The sequence below is a fragment of the Protopterus annectens genome, chromosome 2.part0 (genome assembly GCF_019279795.1).
Source record: "Protopterus annectens isolate FY-2018-M chromosome 2.part0, PAN1.0, whole genome shotgun sequence".
Taxonomy (NCBI): domain Eukaryota; kingdom Metazoa; phylum Chordata; order Ceratodontiformes; family Protopteridae; genus Protopterus; species Protopterus annectens.
The window spans coordinates 835,435,276-835,451,822 of NC_056728.1; positions in this window are offsets into that span (position 1 = coordinate 835,435,276).

Here is a 16,547-nt window from a genome sequence, read left to right on the forward strand (position 1 = left end):
TGGCTAAACACAGCATGGTTTGTGCAAATTTTAACAAATTTGTTTTTAGTGTGCTAGATAATGTTCCTGGTACTTTAAAAGGAGGGAACTTAAATAATATGCTGGAAGTCAAGGAATTGAAATGGCAATTAACTCTGAATTTCAGTATTTTTACAGGTTTAAATGAAATGGTGAATATCAAATGCTCTCTGAAATCCCTTCCAGCCAGAAAATGAGTATTTTTCATTCTTACATGTATTTAAAAGGCATTCAAGGAAATCTGTGATGCTAAATAGTCATGTGACTGATTCAATTAATATTTAAATGATGTTTTAATGTCTTCTAAATTTTATGATGAAAAGTTCAAAATATTGCAGTGAATGAAAGCGCTAAAATATTTTTGATACATTTTTGGGGTCTTATTATACCAGTCGTGGTTTCATCTTTTTCTTGGCTATTTTTTTCACCTGAGAACTTAGTTCCAATGTTTTTCTGTTTTGTAGTTGTTTATATGCAATACCCTTGACTAAGGCACTCCTGCCTGACACAGTTATCATGCAGACAGGTAACAACAGATGCAAACACTACACTATGATGAATTTATTCCACAGAGCTGTGTATTGTTAGCATCAGGAACATGTCACAAACAACTGAAATTAATGTGTGAATTAAGATAGGATCCATGATAATGAATGTCATATCAGCATGTCAGGCTAGTGACAGTTAACTGACTATGCTCATTTAAACACAACTGTGAACATGCCTAGATCATTGGTCCTTGGTCAAGGAAGGTTTCTCTTTATTTTTGCACACTTACCACCCAAGATCTGGAACACACTTGCATAAAATGCATATTCAATGCATACGCCACAGTAGCACTCTCATCATGACATTGGCAGAACTAATTTCTAAAGCCATGAAATCCTTCATATGTTCACATGTGCTCAAACAACCTATCAAGGGGTAATACTGATGTGATGTAATGGTTGTTGAAGATGTCAGTATGTTCACACAAAATGCTTCCCTATACTAGAATTAAAAGTAAAACTGTACAACTCCTCCAACTAACAGTATGGCTATGAATCACATGCTCCACAGTGGAGCTGTTATCACAGCTGTTAAACTCTGCCTATGTGAAGTCGTGAAATCAGATGCACTTTGCACATAATTTTTATTTGATAAAATGGATGGGGAAGGCCTCTACCACTCTACACGTACATATTAGAATTGGGGGGATGTCATTCCTGTAGAACAGTTAAGGACAAAAATGCTTACAGCCACTTGATGCTGGTTAGAAACACTTGACTAAGTGTTGAAAAAATTAATACAATAGTGAAATCACTGAATGTGCCTCAGTATAAGTGCAGCAGTTGCCATCTGTATTGTTCTGCATTATATCATGTTAATGAATCAAGGAAAATATATGTCCCTCTAATTATTTTGAAATAATCTTGCTGTATGTTACACAACATTGCCTGATGCTAGGTATACTCAAACACACCTGTGGCCCCCTGCTATTTCACTGTGATGGTAGAACAATAATTATATGCAATGTGGATATAATCCCTTATTGGAGCACATAGCTTACTTAGGCAACAACATACATTACATCATCTCATGTTTTCAGGCCAGAGGAGGCGTCTTACTACAACTGGTATAGAAGGCTAATCTAATCAAATGACATCATCAGTCTTCAATACAGAGTTTCAAAATGAAAATTAGAATAAACTCTTGAAAGAGGAAACAACAGCTACACATGAACATAGCATGTGTGGGTGATAGCACTGTTAACAACATGTACATTAATGTAAACACAGATGTTGGGATTTGAACTATATATCTTGTATCACAAGCTACCAAAGGTTTGCTGAAACACAAACACCACTTGAGATTTAGTTTACAACTGTGACACTGCACATTTCAATGGATGCCATCACCATTGTGTATTACATTGATGTTTCTTCTAAAAAGTGGTTGCACAGCAAAAGCACACTGTATAGATATACACCATATATGTACTTGCAGCCTGTTCTACACAGCAAGTGGAAGAAACACATGCACACTCACAGAAGATAGTCAGTCCTGTATTGAAACTCACTACATATCTACTAGCACAATGTACACTTGTGTATTAAAGGCATGCAGGATTCTAAATGTCAATACTAAGAGGTGTACGACACTCCTTCATTCATTTACATTCACACACATGGTCATGAGTTTCTCACTGCTGTTTTTGAACAATCTACCTATCTCTTGGCATTATCAACATGCAAGTGCATTGTACACAGACCCCACAGGAGAAGTCTGACTTTAGTGGAGTGAGAGTGCATTTTTGAAAGGATGACCATATCAATGCTTTGCAGATAGTACGTGTTTGTGGACAGAGAGGAAAAGGAGATGTGGGATTTATCTGACCATGTAAATGTTTCTCATGCATGGGAGTCAAATGAACCCAGCTGTTGAATTAATCCTCCAGTGATGTTATGGCCCCACCATAACACACACATGTGTGTGCATGCTCACACACACACACACACACACACACACACACACACACACACACACACACACACACACACACACACACGTTGACTCTTGTGAGAGTAGAACCCCCCCTACCTTTCTAGTTACACAATCTAGAGGAGACAGTACTTAATGCAAGTGTCACCAGAGAAGTCTGACTTCTAAAATGTGACAGTACACATAGGATTAGTTTCTCATTCTATGTCAGAGAAGATATTGTGCTGTTGAAGATTTTCTGCAAACCCATATTTTTTAATATGAAGGAGTGAGTGCAATCTTCTGATTAGTAATGAATACATATTGCTGACATAGGTCAGCTATGCTGTCATTAATGTATATTGCAGAACAAAGGCTGACATGTACCTGTTTTACATGATGTTGCATAGCTGAGGCACACACACTTGTGAAACAAATGATGGACAATGAAGCATTCATGGCTCATGTAAACCTTAATGAATGCTGCTGATATTGGTAATGGTATCTGCTCATGTATGGGCAGTATATATACTCTCAATGCAAAACAATCCTTAACAGGTATTTACGTATTATTGCAGCCACATCTTCTTGCAACCATGTAAGTACTGACGGAAACTGCAAAGCATACTGTAATTCAGTCACTACAGCATTATAGTGATTGCAAAACTTGGAAATCAACTCAAATTCTCTTTATTGGATATTCTACAGTTGAGTGTTTAAGACAGAAAATCAGGGTGGGAACTGATTTTATTCAACAGACGCTATTTATTTATTTATTTTACATTTGTTGACCGGGCTAGTCTAACTGGATACATGTCCATTTTCAGTAGAGGCCCAGGGAGAAAAGCTCCAGGAAAACAAACAAAAATGAATAGAGGTTATGACAGAAACAATGTAAAAACAGCAATTATTACATAAAAACATTATAAAAACAATTTTTTTTTATAAAGGTAACACTCACATTATTGCAACCGTATATTCTCACGACCATGTCATTCATGAACAGTTCTGCTCAATAGAGAAACTTTAATATATCGGGGGGGGTTCTAATGTTATTTACTAATAATCCTTGCTTTTAAAAAAAATACCACCAGATGTGACATGGACAATGCGTAATATCGGAAGAATCCAATTCAATGCCGAATATTGTTTACTCTTTCCCATATAACCTAGAGAATACTGAGCTGACTTGCTAATTTAATAGTGAAAAAATAAAGCTGTAATAAATGTAATGTATCAGTCACACATTCAGCCATCAATACATACAATGACCACAGTTTTAGAGATGACTCCTTTCTCAATAAAATGAATAATGTGGTTGTGCCATTTGCAACATGGTTGCGATAATACGTAAGTACCCCTTAATGTTCCAATGCAGTAGGGCTATGTAATAATGAAGTATGTGTGCCAAGGCTCTATGTGGTTGTATATCATTTGTAAGTGTAAGTGCTACAGTGCAGACATAACTATACAGAATGAAGAGTTCTGTCAACTGCACAGTTCATTGCAGTTCACTTGTGTACAGTAATACATTTCCATGTAATGAAGTAATAAAATGCAATAAAAATAATTATGTGTTTTTAAAATCTCTTCGTAAAATGCAATGCAGAAAAACTTATTTGCGGGGATGTTAGCAAAGTATTAGCACATGAGTGATTATAATTTGATGTGCTGAACTTGGAATGTGAAATAGCCATGATCACCAGTGCTCCCTGCTAACTTTTGTACAAATAAGGAACAGACAGAAAATTGTTCGAGTGTGATTAAATGTAGAACCGATCTGTTTTATGTTAATGTTTAATGTGTCAGCATTTGTCATCTCAGTACTGGATCAATGTCTTACAGATATACACTTTGCATGTTGGACTCTACCAGTGACATGTTAGGGCCAAAGCTTAAGTCAAAAATGAATGCTTGTGCTTGCCTTTTCCATTTGCACAATGTTGGTTGGTGACCAAACAGGATTCACTACTGAAGGGAAAAAGTGAAAACTTTAATTTGGTTAGCCTTCTGTAGCTCAAACAGGCTTAGTGGTGATACGCGATCATTAGCACTCCAGAAAGTAGTGAGTGGAGAAAATCTACCTCTCACCTAACTTTCTGTGTGAAAAAGCAGAGGTAATTCAGGGTTCAACTCCTGTATGCAGACAATTTTACAAAGGATTTCAGAATGTGATTATTATAAGTAATTTTGATCATGACTGTAACACACAGGAATGACTATCAAAAATATGTTAATTGCCTGAATAGTGTCAGTAATGCCTGAGATAAACTTTTATACCTACTGTATAATAGACATGCTTCAAGGGAAATAGGTTAATCAGGTGTACAATTTATTAAACATGACAAGGGTGGCATGTATTTTGAAATAATTATTATAACTCAGCATATATCATAACTATGCATGTAGGTTAGGATACCTTGTGAAGTGCAGGTCTTATGCTTCCTCACAGTAAGAACAATAGCCAAATGTGATAAACATTACAGACAAATATGTTACACTATAATGTGATGATCCAGAAGAGGTGATGAGGGACACAGCGATAGAGAGACACATAGGAGTTTATGTTATGGCACATTTATGAACATATTTATGGTGTGTTTGTATTACTTGCAATCCTCATTCAAAAATTAATATGCAGAAAAATTCATTACTATACAACATATTTCAGGATTCAAATCTTTTAGTATTAGAAATAATACTTTGTAGACAGGCTGATTATCTTAGGTCACCACAGAGGAGCTCATGCTGTAATAAATTTCAATCACACATTGTAAGAAACACTGAGAACATGTTCAATAAACACATTAGGTACGCAGCAGTATTCCCTACACTTATATCAGTTGTAGCCGCCTTTACACTTTACATGATATCTAGCAGCCTGATACACATAGAAGAGTAAATGTATCACAGTGTGTTAGCCTAAGTCTGTTTTACTATAGAACAGCAGATGTATTAGTATTTGCACTACACTAACTGTGGCAATGTGGTATAAAGCAAAAACTCACCACATTTAGCCATAACACTTGAAATACCATTTAACATCATGTATTACACTTGCTTATTGCCAGACATCATGCAAATGCTGAGCACTACAACTGATAAAACAGAAGGGGGTTAGACAGATACATAGGCAATGCATTGACAGGAAAGAGATTTATAAAAAGGTAGTAAGAGTTTCACCTATTGCTGGATTAGAATCCTTGGCAAGATGCAAAATTAAGTTTATAGACTTGATCATCAGTTCAACCCACTGCAAAGGAAATCCTACTTTCCCCATGTCAAGATCATACTATTGAAGGGACAGTGATAAACTATTGAGCCAATGGAAGATATAGGTATTAGCCTTCATCAAAGTAATGACAGTATCAAAATGCCATAAAATGAACTTTACGACTACCATTATAATAAATAGTTAACAGTAAAAAGGGGTAATAGAGAAGGGGTGAAGATAGAGAGAGAGAGAGAGATAGACAGAGACATATCAAAGGTTGTTGTTATGGGTCATTAATGCAAATCTTTATGGTGTGTCCTCATTATTAATCTGTCATATTCTGTATCATTTCCTGATGGCGATGGTGATCAACATTGTGTAGGAGAGGAAAAAATTATTAAGACATGAGTAGAACAAGGGTGTTTTCATAATTCCTTCTTATGGACATGGATGTCTTTGCAAATGCTTTTTTGCCATGGTATTCAAAATCTGTTCATGAAAGGTCATGCCTGGATAAAAAAGTAAGATGTATGTCATTAATCATATCAAACAAGTGTGATGTCACAGTAAAAAATAATGTGACATACATCTGGAACTGAACCCATGATATTATGGCCAGCAATCTCTCTTTAGACAAATTATTTACATCAATACTCCTCAAAGGAAGTAGCACTTTGTCAGATCTAGTAGTCAAAGAACTGTTAAGGTAATTGTTTCAAAGTATTGCTTTTCTTCTAACTTTACTCTGTATTCCAATAACACAGCATGTTTAAGCACCTTGGCATAAGGATAACTAGACTACTGTGGGTGATGGCAACAACTGACCAGGTTTTACCATAGCACATGGACAGCCATTCGCTGTCACTCATCATTGGTCCATGATGCCAAATTCAGTGCAAATGCTGATGACAAAACGTGAAGGTTTTCTTATGGGCCATTTCTGGCCATGTGTGTTCTGTGTGATTCTTTTTTTTTTTTTGACCAGATTAAATGGGTAAAAAAGGAGCTCATAGGAAAGTGGTAAGGGGATGCAAGCAGAGACATAGGTGAAAGAATAGAGTAATTTGCAGGAAGGTAATGGGACAGAACTATAGCTATGCACATCTTTACAGCATAAATTTAGAATTATAGACAGAATTTGCTGAATTAGTACTGTCACCATACCAAGGATAGATGACAACAACAAAATAAAGTGTCGTCAGCAGCTATACACCAGAGAAGAAGAGACATGAAAGCATACTGCATACCAGTCTTGGCTGTCTACTGCATTCTATATGACTGAATGTTGATTGGTCAGTATACTTACCCAACTGAGGGGTGTCACAAGTTGTAAAGTCATCCTATCATTGGCTAAGGAGGTCCTTCTTGCACCATGTCAGGTCACTGTAGTGGTGATGACATTGCTACCCAGTGCATGGGATGCCAGTTGCACTGGAGACAGCTTGGATAAGCTGCTCCAAACATCAATCTTATACAGACGCTCAGGATAGTCTCTCTGCAGCAGCCTACTGCTGTAGCACTTGACGAGGAGTTCCACAAAAATTCTAGATTCCACAACACCCCACCTTTGTGCTTTAAATTTAGCACCATCATGTCCATCACCAGCCATGTCTGCAGAAATCAAACAGCAACTCTGTGTTTGAATTCATAACAAACTCCAATCTAGCACAACCATATGAACTGCATTTGTGAAATGGAAAGCAGAGAGATCCATTACCAGAGAAAGAGGCAGGGACTTTATCAAACAGCAGTGAAGATGTGAAACATAGCAGTGAGATTTGCCATGTGTGATGCTCACCCTATTCACACTTTTTGCAGTGGTCATCACTGACATGCTTAATGGCTTTGCCATGTAAGCCTTGACCTTTGGAAGGTTAAATAGGATGACATGGGACTTAATTTGTTGGGACTTGCACAATGTAAAAAACAAGGTGAGAATAAAACCTGTGGAATAAATGATGCATGCATTTCAAGCCAGGTTATTATTTCTCAGTGCTATAGGAGAACTCCCTTTCAGACATAGTGATTACAGATGTACTACATTCAGTATGAATGCAAATATACTTCCGATAAGCCTGTATGTGTGTGACTTAAGTCATGGGGACTGCATTACCATGAAAGAGGCAGTATTACTGTTTGTAAATATACTTTAGAAGAATAGACTTTCATGAACTGTGTAATACAGGTTGGGGTATGATACATACATACATATTTCACATCACATACTATCCTAAATACATAACTGAGCTATGTGAGGAGCCAAGATGATTTTAACTAAAATATTGTGTCCATCATAATTGTTATACTTAAACAATTACACACACAATCAGCTTGGTTTGATTAGTAAGTCATTAATGAGATATACCTAGAAAAGTGTATGCATCAAAGCATTACTGATAAATTTCTTGCAATCAACATATTTATGATAGCCATTTGTATGTAGTTTTGCCTTTCTAATCATAGTGTTGTGCGTGAGAAATGACATTCTGACACCCTTTGTAAAATAACTGCTATTTAGATTTGAACCCTGGATCACCTGTGTTCTGTCTCCAAAGTCACTGCACTCACACCTTTGGCCATGGAGACACTTATGTTAGATAATCTCCACTTATTAAAGTCCAGATCCCTGATATCTGTGCATCACTGCAAAGCCTGTTTGTTCTACACAAGGCTGCCCAAATACATTTTCACTTTTTTCCTTAAGCAGGTAAGTTTGATTGTAAGCCACTCAGCAGTGAGCAAGTGTAGAAGGCAAGAAACATAAATAAATATGAAGTTGTGATGAAAGTAAAACTAAAATTTTAAGTAATATTAGCATTTCTTTCACACAATATGGATTTGAACCCCAAAACAGCTCTGTTATTTGTCCAAAGTCACTGCATTTACAGTTTGTGACACAGAGAGAGGTGGATGTCAGGAGCACTTCACTCACTCAGTACAATCACCATGCAAAGGTGTCAGCAGTGTTTGCACTAATAAAGAGCATGGATTAAATTTTTCCATTTTTCCTTCATCTGTAAGTCCTGTTTGTGTTCTACAAAACAGTGCAAAAATACAAAGGCAAAATATATATATATATATATATATATATATATATATATATATTGAAAAGCACAGAAAATAAGGACAAACGTGACTTGCATTTCCATTAATCAACAGTTATACTATTACAAAGGCACATGCAAAATTTTCACATCTGCTGCACCCATTACAAGCAGCATGTGGCCTACACATCATCAGCATGTCATGTGGTTTCAATTGCTAAAAAAGGGGATATTTACAGTTAGTCATGCTTGGCAGACTACATACAGTTAGTCAGGATACAAAGTTTGCCATTAAGATGTACTTCCTACTATGATCCTGAGAGTTTACACAGCATATGTCCCACAGCTGTCCACAGTACTCATGTAACTCTGTGTTATAATACTGTATAGCCTGCCATATGACACAACATCCCTTGCTGGTAATATTATTATTAATAAGGACAGCATCTGACAGACAGCAGCAACACCTTTGCAACTTCAACTCACTTGAACTACAGGTAAGATGTGGAACATTTATCACGCACTTTAGCATATGCATTTCATATACAACATATTATCATATAGTTATTCTGTGTCTAATAAAAAATAAAAAATAAATATCTGCACACTGGATTCAAGCACTGTATCAGCTGTTCTGTTTCTTTAAACTCAATGCATTTACTCTGTGTGCTACAGTGATATTGAGGTGAGATGTGGAATTTCTTCACTTATCAGTGTGCTTTATCAAAAAAGTCACACAGGCAAACCGATTAGTAAAATCTGCAAGAAAAATGTAGCCAAATTAGAGTTTTCATTTTGTAAGATCTTAAACCTCCTGTAATAGAGGCCCATGGGATATATGCAAATGCCCCCTTAAGAACATCAAGCATTTCAGCTCTATGGCTTCTGAATGTCTGTGAGGTTTTTCTTGTAGGTTTTACAAATGTGTAGCTAACAGAGGTATTAGCCTTCTCAGATGTTCTGTGGTGACCTCCACAACAGCGGAGAGACTAAAGAAAATTGATTCACATTCCTACTTTGAATTCTTGCCTATTTATTGATAATACCACTATTCAGTAGCCAGTTACAGAACTGCTGTCCTCATTACAGAAATTTTAACAAATGGATGTAATGCTAATGTATTACAATTATTTTTTGGAGGGGGTCTCTGTTAGCCTTTGTGTAGTCCTAATGAGCATTGTGTGTTCAATTATTTTATGCTGACAATGTGTGCATAGATTTTATTTAGAGAGAATAATTTCTGTCTAAGCTAGAAATGTATTTTGTCCTTTTTCTGTTTCAGGTCATACAGGATTATAGTGCCAAGACCATCTGTTCCATGCAAGCCACCATTCAGTGATGCAAAAAATGAAGTCATCATTGAAGCCTTCCTACTTGACAGAGGCAGAGGTGATATATCTGACAGAAAAAGCATAAGGCAGCAGGTGGTTGCTCACATAAATGCAGTGGGCGGGAATGCCAGAAACTATAATTAGATGTGGCATCATACCACTCATTTGATTACAGAGACCCACAAGAGGGGAGCTGATACTGCATATGAACATATGAATGTGGGAGCGGTCTTGCTACTGAACCACCATTCAGTGAAAATGAAGAGTTCGTTTCCACTGTCACAGATTTTGACAGCTCAGCAGGTGGTTTACACAGACTCCTTGATTTTGGTGGTGATGGGAATGACAGGCCAAGCATGTTGTGACGTCTGTGCCCTGGCCCAGCAATCAAGGAGCCTCAATCCTCATCACTAACATCAGTGAGGGGCCTCTCATATAGGAAGAAAAGATAACAAATACACAGAGTAAAGTGCAATTTCCCTTAAGAGCACACAGAGATCACAGTCAGTCTGGGGCTGGTTGCTCCCTTGCTCTCCAGGTCCCCAATAAGACTCCCCACTGGCACAGCTATAGGGTCCAGAGCTCGGCCTGGTGGGCAAGCTAAAACCTCCAGTAGCCTCTCTGTCCAACCAGTGCTTCATGTCCCTGCCCAAGTAGCTGACACACACACACACACACACACACACACACACACACACACACACACACACACACACACACACACACACACACACTTTGAGAAGAGTTTATATAACCACACAGACACTCCTGGGGAAGGCTGGCACAGGTTCTCCAGCTGTGCCCTTTATTCCCAGACTATATGGTAGTACCAGCTGCCATCACCTACTCATATTTATCAGCTACTCAAAAGCCCTTAAAAGGGTGTCCAATTATTACTGTGCAATATTATTATCCAATTGATAGTATAGCCCAGGGTGAAAGCTATTAAAATGGCTTTGTACAATTTTACCAAAGGCATGCAAGTACTCTAAAGAGCTTAAATTATCTCTAAAAAACAGCCACAGTTGAAAGGGTTTTAAAAATATTTAATAACAAATAGTCAAAACTAAGACAATACCTTTTACTACACAGTGCTAGTCAAGAGTTCAGAGATCACAGAGAAATACTTAAAATAATTTAGTAGTATGGTTCTGACATCACAGAAAAACGCTCAGTCTAAACTTTCTAGTTTCTAGCTATTTCTAAGAGAAAAAACAAATCTAAGTTAAACTTACATATAGAGCAAAGGCAAAGTGCTGATGAGATGGATGGTCAAGACAAAAATGCTTAACGCTCTCTGATTTTCTCTGTTTTTAAAATCACATTCTGGTTCACATTACATCATTACAGAAACTGCATTTACATTCTTTACCTCTGGGTAGAAACCAGAGCAATAAAGGACATTTATGCATGCAAATTCTGGCCATTAACTCTGGCCTTAAAACAATAGCAACAATTCTTTCATCTAGACTATCTGGAGCCGTGTTTGCATCAAAGTGTCACAACATGCTTTACTTGGTCAGTAGAGTGCACTGTTGTTACATTTTTTCCAGTTCCACATGTAACACTAATTTGACCATTTAAGACTACAAGCCTGTGGTTTACATTAATATTTATAGATGACAGAATTATCTCCAAAATTATATCTGGCTGGGCTGGCAGCCTTCACCTGTCTTCACCCAATCTTCACATATCTCCCCCCTGGAGAACTCAAGCTAGTTTTTCAAGTGACCCTTGAGAAATGCTGCTTGAGGGAGTGAGGTCTATCTGAGTATACCTTAGCCCATTCACTGTCTTGAGAGCCCATCTGCATTGGCATTGCTAATCCCACTGCAGTGCTGCACGGACATATCATATGCTTGCAACCCCAGGCTCCATCTTAGCAACTTGACATTTTGCTGGCTGGCTCTGTTTAACCATGTTAGGGGGGTTGTGATCTGTCATAACAGTGAATTTACTTCCATACAGACAAGGCTGAAGTTTCTGCAGTGCCCACACTATGGCTAGACATTCCTTTTCTACATCTGCATAGCATTCCTCCCTGGGTTGGATCCTATGACTGAGATAAACCACTGGGTGCTCTTCTCCCTCTGAAGAAATCTGGCTAAGTACAGCCCCCACCCCATGGTTCGAAGCATCCACCTGCATAACAAATTTATTATTTATTTATTTAGTTATTTTACATTTGTTTACCGGGCTAGTACAACTGGATACATGTCCATTTTCAGAGGAGGCCCGGGGAGAAAAGCTCCGCTACAATAGTACTAATGTGACAGAAAATTATACAGAAATCACAAAAATTCAAAATATACAATTTATCATAGAAAAAAAAATACAGAATGATAGCAATTGCTACATTACAGTGCTAAAAAACAGGTATAAAAAGAATTTACACAAAGAATGAAAATAACACAGAATTGGATGCATCAAACAGGATGTGAGGTCATTTGATACTAAATAGGCTAGAACAGAAGGATATTCTGGTAATGAACATTAGATACTGAAGAAGCAGTTACAATAGCAGTTGAGAGATAAGATATATGACTTTTATAGAGGGAGTATCAGAACCAGGTATTGAGAAGAGAATCAAGTAGTCTAGGTTTAGTAAGTAAGCTGTGGGAAGGTTACAGAGTCAATAGAAGATGAAAATCATTAGTCAGGATTGTTGCAAGAACATAGCCAGTGGTTGGATAGGAAGAGTTTTAGGTTAGTTTTAAAAAGTTGAAGTGATGTTAGGGATGTGAGGTGTTGAGGTAGTTGATTCCATATTTTACCAACTGAGTTGGAAAATATGGAGTCATCTGCTAGGTTATTTGATAAGGAGGTATGAATTAATATTTTGTTAGAGGAGCGTAGGTTCCTCAGATTGTAATATGGTTTTATAAGGGTGGAGAGCATTGGAGTGTTATCAGGGTGATAAAGGGCAATGTGTGCAATAGTAAGTTGGTTAAGATGAATTAGGTGGGGTAATTCAAGCCAGCCTAGTTTTTTAAGATTGAGACAATGATGGGTTCTGTAAGGAGAGTTAGCAGCAAATCTGGCAATATTATTGTATGATGTTGCAAGTTTATTAAGATTATACTTAGAAAGATTAGTAAATATGGGGGAGGCATATAATAGGGTAGAGATCAAGTGGGTTCTAGCTATTGTAGTTCTGGCTTCAGGAGTTAAGAAAGGTTTGATTCTGTAGAGAGAGCCTAGTTTTCTGTTAGTAGATTTTATTATAGTATTGATGTGAGTGTCAAATTTTAGTTGATTGTCAATTGTAATACCTAAGAGTTTGGTGTTCTGGTCTGTAGAGATAAGGGTGCCGTTACAGGATAAAAGAGTAAAATTAAGGGAGGGAGACAAGTGAGTAGGTGAGAAAAGCAGTAGTTTTGTTTTTTTGGGGTTGAGGAGGAGACAGTGATTTGAAAACCATTGTTCTGTAGTCGAGAAGGTTTTTTTGAGTGAGAGAATGAAGTTCAGACTGTGTAAAGGCTGAGCAAATGATAGCAATGTTATCTGCATATTGAATACAAGTTGATAGAGGAGTAGTTAGATGAAGGTCATTTATAAAAATGGAGAATAGTAGAGGACCTAAGATAGAGCCTTGGGGGACACCTATAGAGGTGGGGAGGAGATCAGAGAGATGGTTGTGCCAGAGAACTGCCTGTTTTCGGTTATCCAGATAGGATGTAAACCAGTTTAAGGTGGAATTGTCTAGAGAGAGGGACTTTAAGTGATGGAGGAGGAGTTGGTGATTGACCATGTCAAAGGCCTTAGACAGGTCTACAAAGAATGCTGAGGAAAGGGTATTCTTGTTGCGATTGTTGTTAATAGAGTCAATAAAAGATAGTAAGGCTGTAGTTGTACTGTGAAATGGCCGAAAACCATGTTGGCAATTAGCTAGGAGATTGTGGCTTAATAGGTGGTTAAGTAACTGTTTGTGGATACATTTCTGCATTATTTTAGCAATAGGAGATAGTAATGCTATGGGGCGGAATTTGGAATACTCGGTAGATTCACCTCCTTTGAAGAGAGGGATGATGTATGAGATTTTCCAGATTGATGGAATTGTACTTTCTTCTAAGGTCCTTTTAATCAGTATAGAGATGGGGTATGCAATAGCTTTTGCACTTATTTGGAGGTATTCAGCTGGAAGTTTGTCGGCTGAGGGGGTTGAGGGTTTTAATTTTTGAAGTAAGGATGAAATATAAGAGGTGGGTATAGGTTTGAGGTGAAATGGAGGAGGGGTTGGGCTTGGACTTGATAGTTTAGAGGTATCAGGGCTTTGTTGATTTGCTAGCTTTAATATCGCAGAAGTAAAGAAATTATTAAAGTCATTAGCTGTTTGTAAAGGGCAGCCAGGGTTAGAGCCTAATGGATTTGGTGTGGCCACTTTACCTGGAGATACTAGCATATTAATGGTATTCCAGAATTTTTTTGGCTGGTGAAGTGAAGATTGTTGTAGCTGGGTGAAGTAGTTCTTTTTGTCATGCAGGATGGCTTTTTTTGTCATGTTTCTTTGCTGTCTAAAGGTAAGATGATCAGCTGTATTTTTTGTGGTTCTCCACTTAGCCCAGGCTTTATTTTTACTAAGGATTAGTTTCCTCATATTATGTGAGAGCCATTGGGCTGTTTTAGATTTAATTCGTATAGATCGCATAGGTGCATGATATTCCAGGATTGTTAGAAAAGTGTTATTAAAGAAACTAGCAGCTTCCTCTATGGGGAGAGATTTAAGGGGTGACCAGTTAACTTGCCTAAGTTCATTTAGAAACTGATCGGGGTCAAAAAAATTTTTGCTACGGGATGCTCTGACTTGGGTAGGGATGGTCATACTTGTTTTATGCCTAATAATGTATGTAAGTAGGTAGTCACTAAGGTCATCTGGGAGGGTTCCTGTTGTATATTTTTGCTGAGGACTGTTTGTTAGTATCCAGTCAAGGATACTTTCTTTATTATTAGGTTTGTTTTTTCTTGTTGGGGAGTTAATGGTTTGAGAGAAGCCATGCAGGTTAATGAGGGTAGATGGATTGGTTTGTTTACATGAATTCCAGTCAATATTGAAGTCTCCTAGTAGTATTGTTTCTTGAGGAAGATTTAGAGAAAACCAGTTTAATAGGTCTTCTAATGTAGTGAGGTTTTTACCTGGGGGAAGATAGGTACAGATAATGTTAATTGTTTTATGTGGGTTGAGCTGAAGCTTAGAGATTATTATTTCAACATTATTGCCAAATGGTGGGTTATAGTTTACTTTACTTATTTGCAGGCCGGTTTTATAGAGAATTGCAACCCCTCCACCTTTTTTTTTAAGCGATCCTGTCTTAGAATATTGTAACCTGGGGGGATGATTTTGTTATCGTGTGTTGAGGGTTTTAGCCACGTTTCTGTTAGACAGTGGATATCAAACTGCTGGACATCTAGGAGAGCATGAATTAGTGGAATTTTATTACAGATGCTGTGTATGTTTAGATGAGCAATAGAGAGAGATTTAGGGGGTTTAGTAGGGGGTGTTGGTTGAGTTTTAAAGTGGTAGCAGTTAGGGAGAGGTGGGGATACACTGGGTCCAGGGTTGGGGTGGATGTCGCCATCTAGTAACGAGTGATTTAATATAGGGTTGAGATAAAGATGAGTACTGCGGTAGTATTCAAAAAGTTTTTTTGAGGCTAAAAATCGTGTATTTAATGTGAGAAAGGCGGTGATATTTAGCTTGAAGGTAGGAGGTAGTATAGATGGAATTGTGATAGTATGTGGATAGAGCTAGGGGAAAAGTTAATGTTTGTTTGTGAGGGAATGTAAGAGTAGGGAGGAGAGGTTGTTCATAGGAGGTCAGGATATAGGTAGAGATGAGTGTTGTTAGGAAAGTTAGTACTAGTAAAGGTTGGTATGGCTTTTGCATGATGAGTGATAGTGTAATAGGTTTTGAGTTAGAGGATTGAGGGAGTATAGTTTGTAGTGATGGGGGTTGGAGGAGGGAGGAGACTATTTTAGTGGGCGGATACAGTAATGGTATATAATTGGTCAGAAAAAGAATGGGGGTGTGTTTATGAGGGTATAAATGTAGAGGTGCTAGGGGCGGGTGGCATTTGGGGGCAGGGAGGGGAGCGGAGTGAGCCCGAAGGGCGAACGGAGCGGGAAGAGACAAAGGAGTGTTGTAGCACTAGAAAAAAAATCTATAAGGTAAGGGAAACAGCAGAAAGGTATGAAACAGTTATAAGTATTTATGTTATAAGAGGTTTTAAGTTTAGACTGTAGAAAAGATACAAGTTTGGAGTTCTGGAGTAAAATGGAAGGAAGTTTGGCAGGGTCTAGAGAGAAAGATAACGTACAAAGGTTGAAGAGATTATACAGATACAGGACACAAGTTAATGGAGAGTAAAAGGATGAATCAATGGTAACAAAATGGATAGTAGAAGGATGCCAATTAGTGGCCAAGTGAGATAGTAAAACAGATAGACAGAGAGGAAAGGGGAAAATAGCGGAGGGGGTGATGAA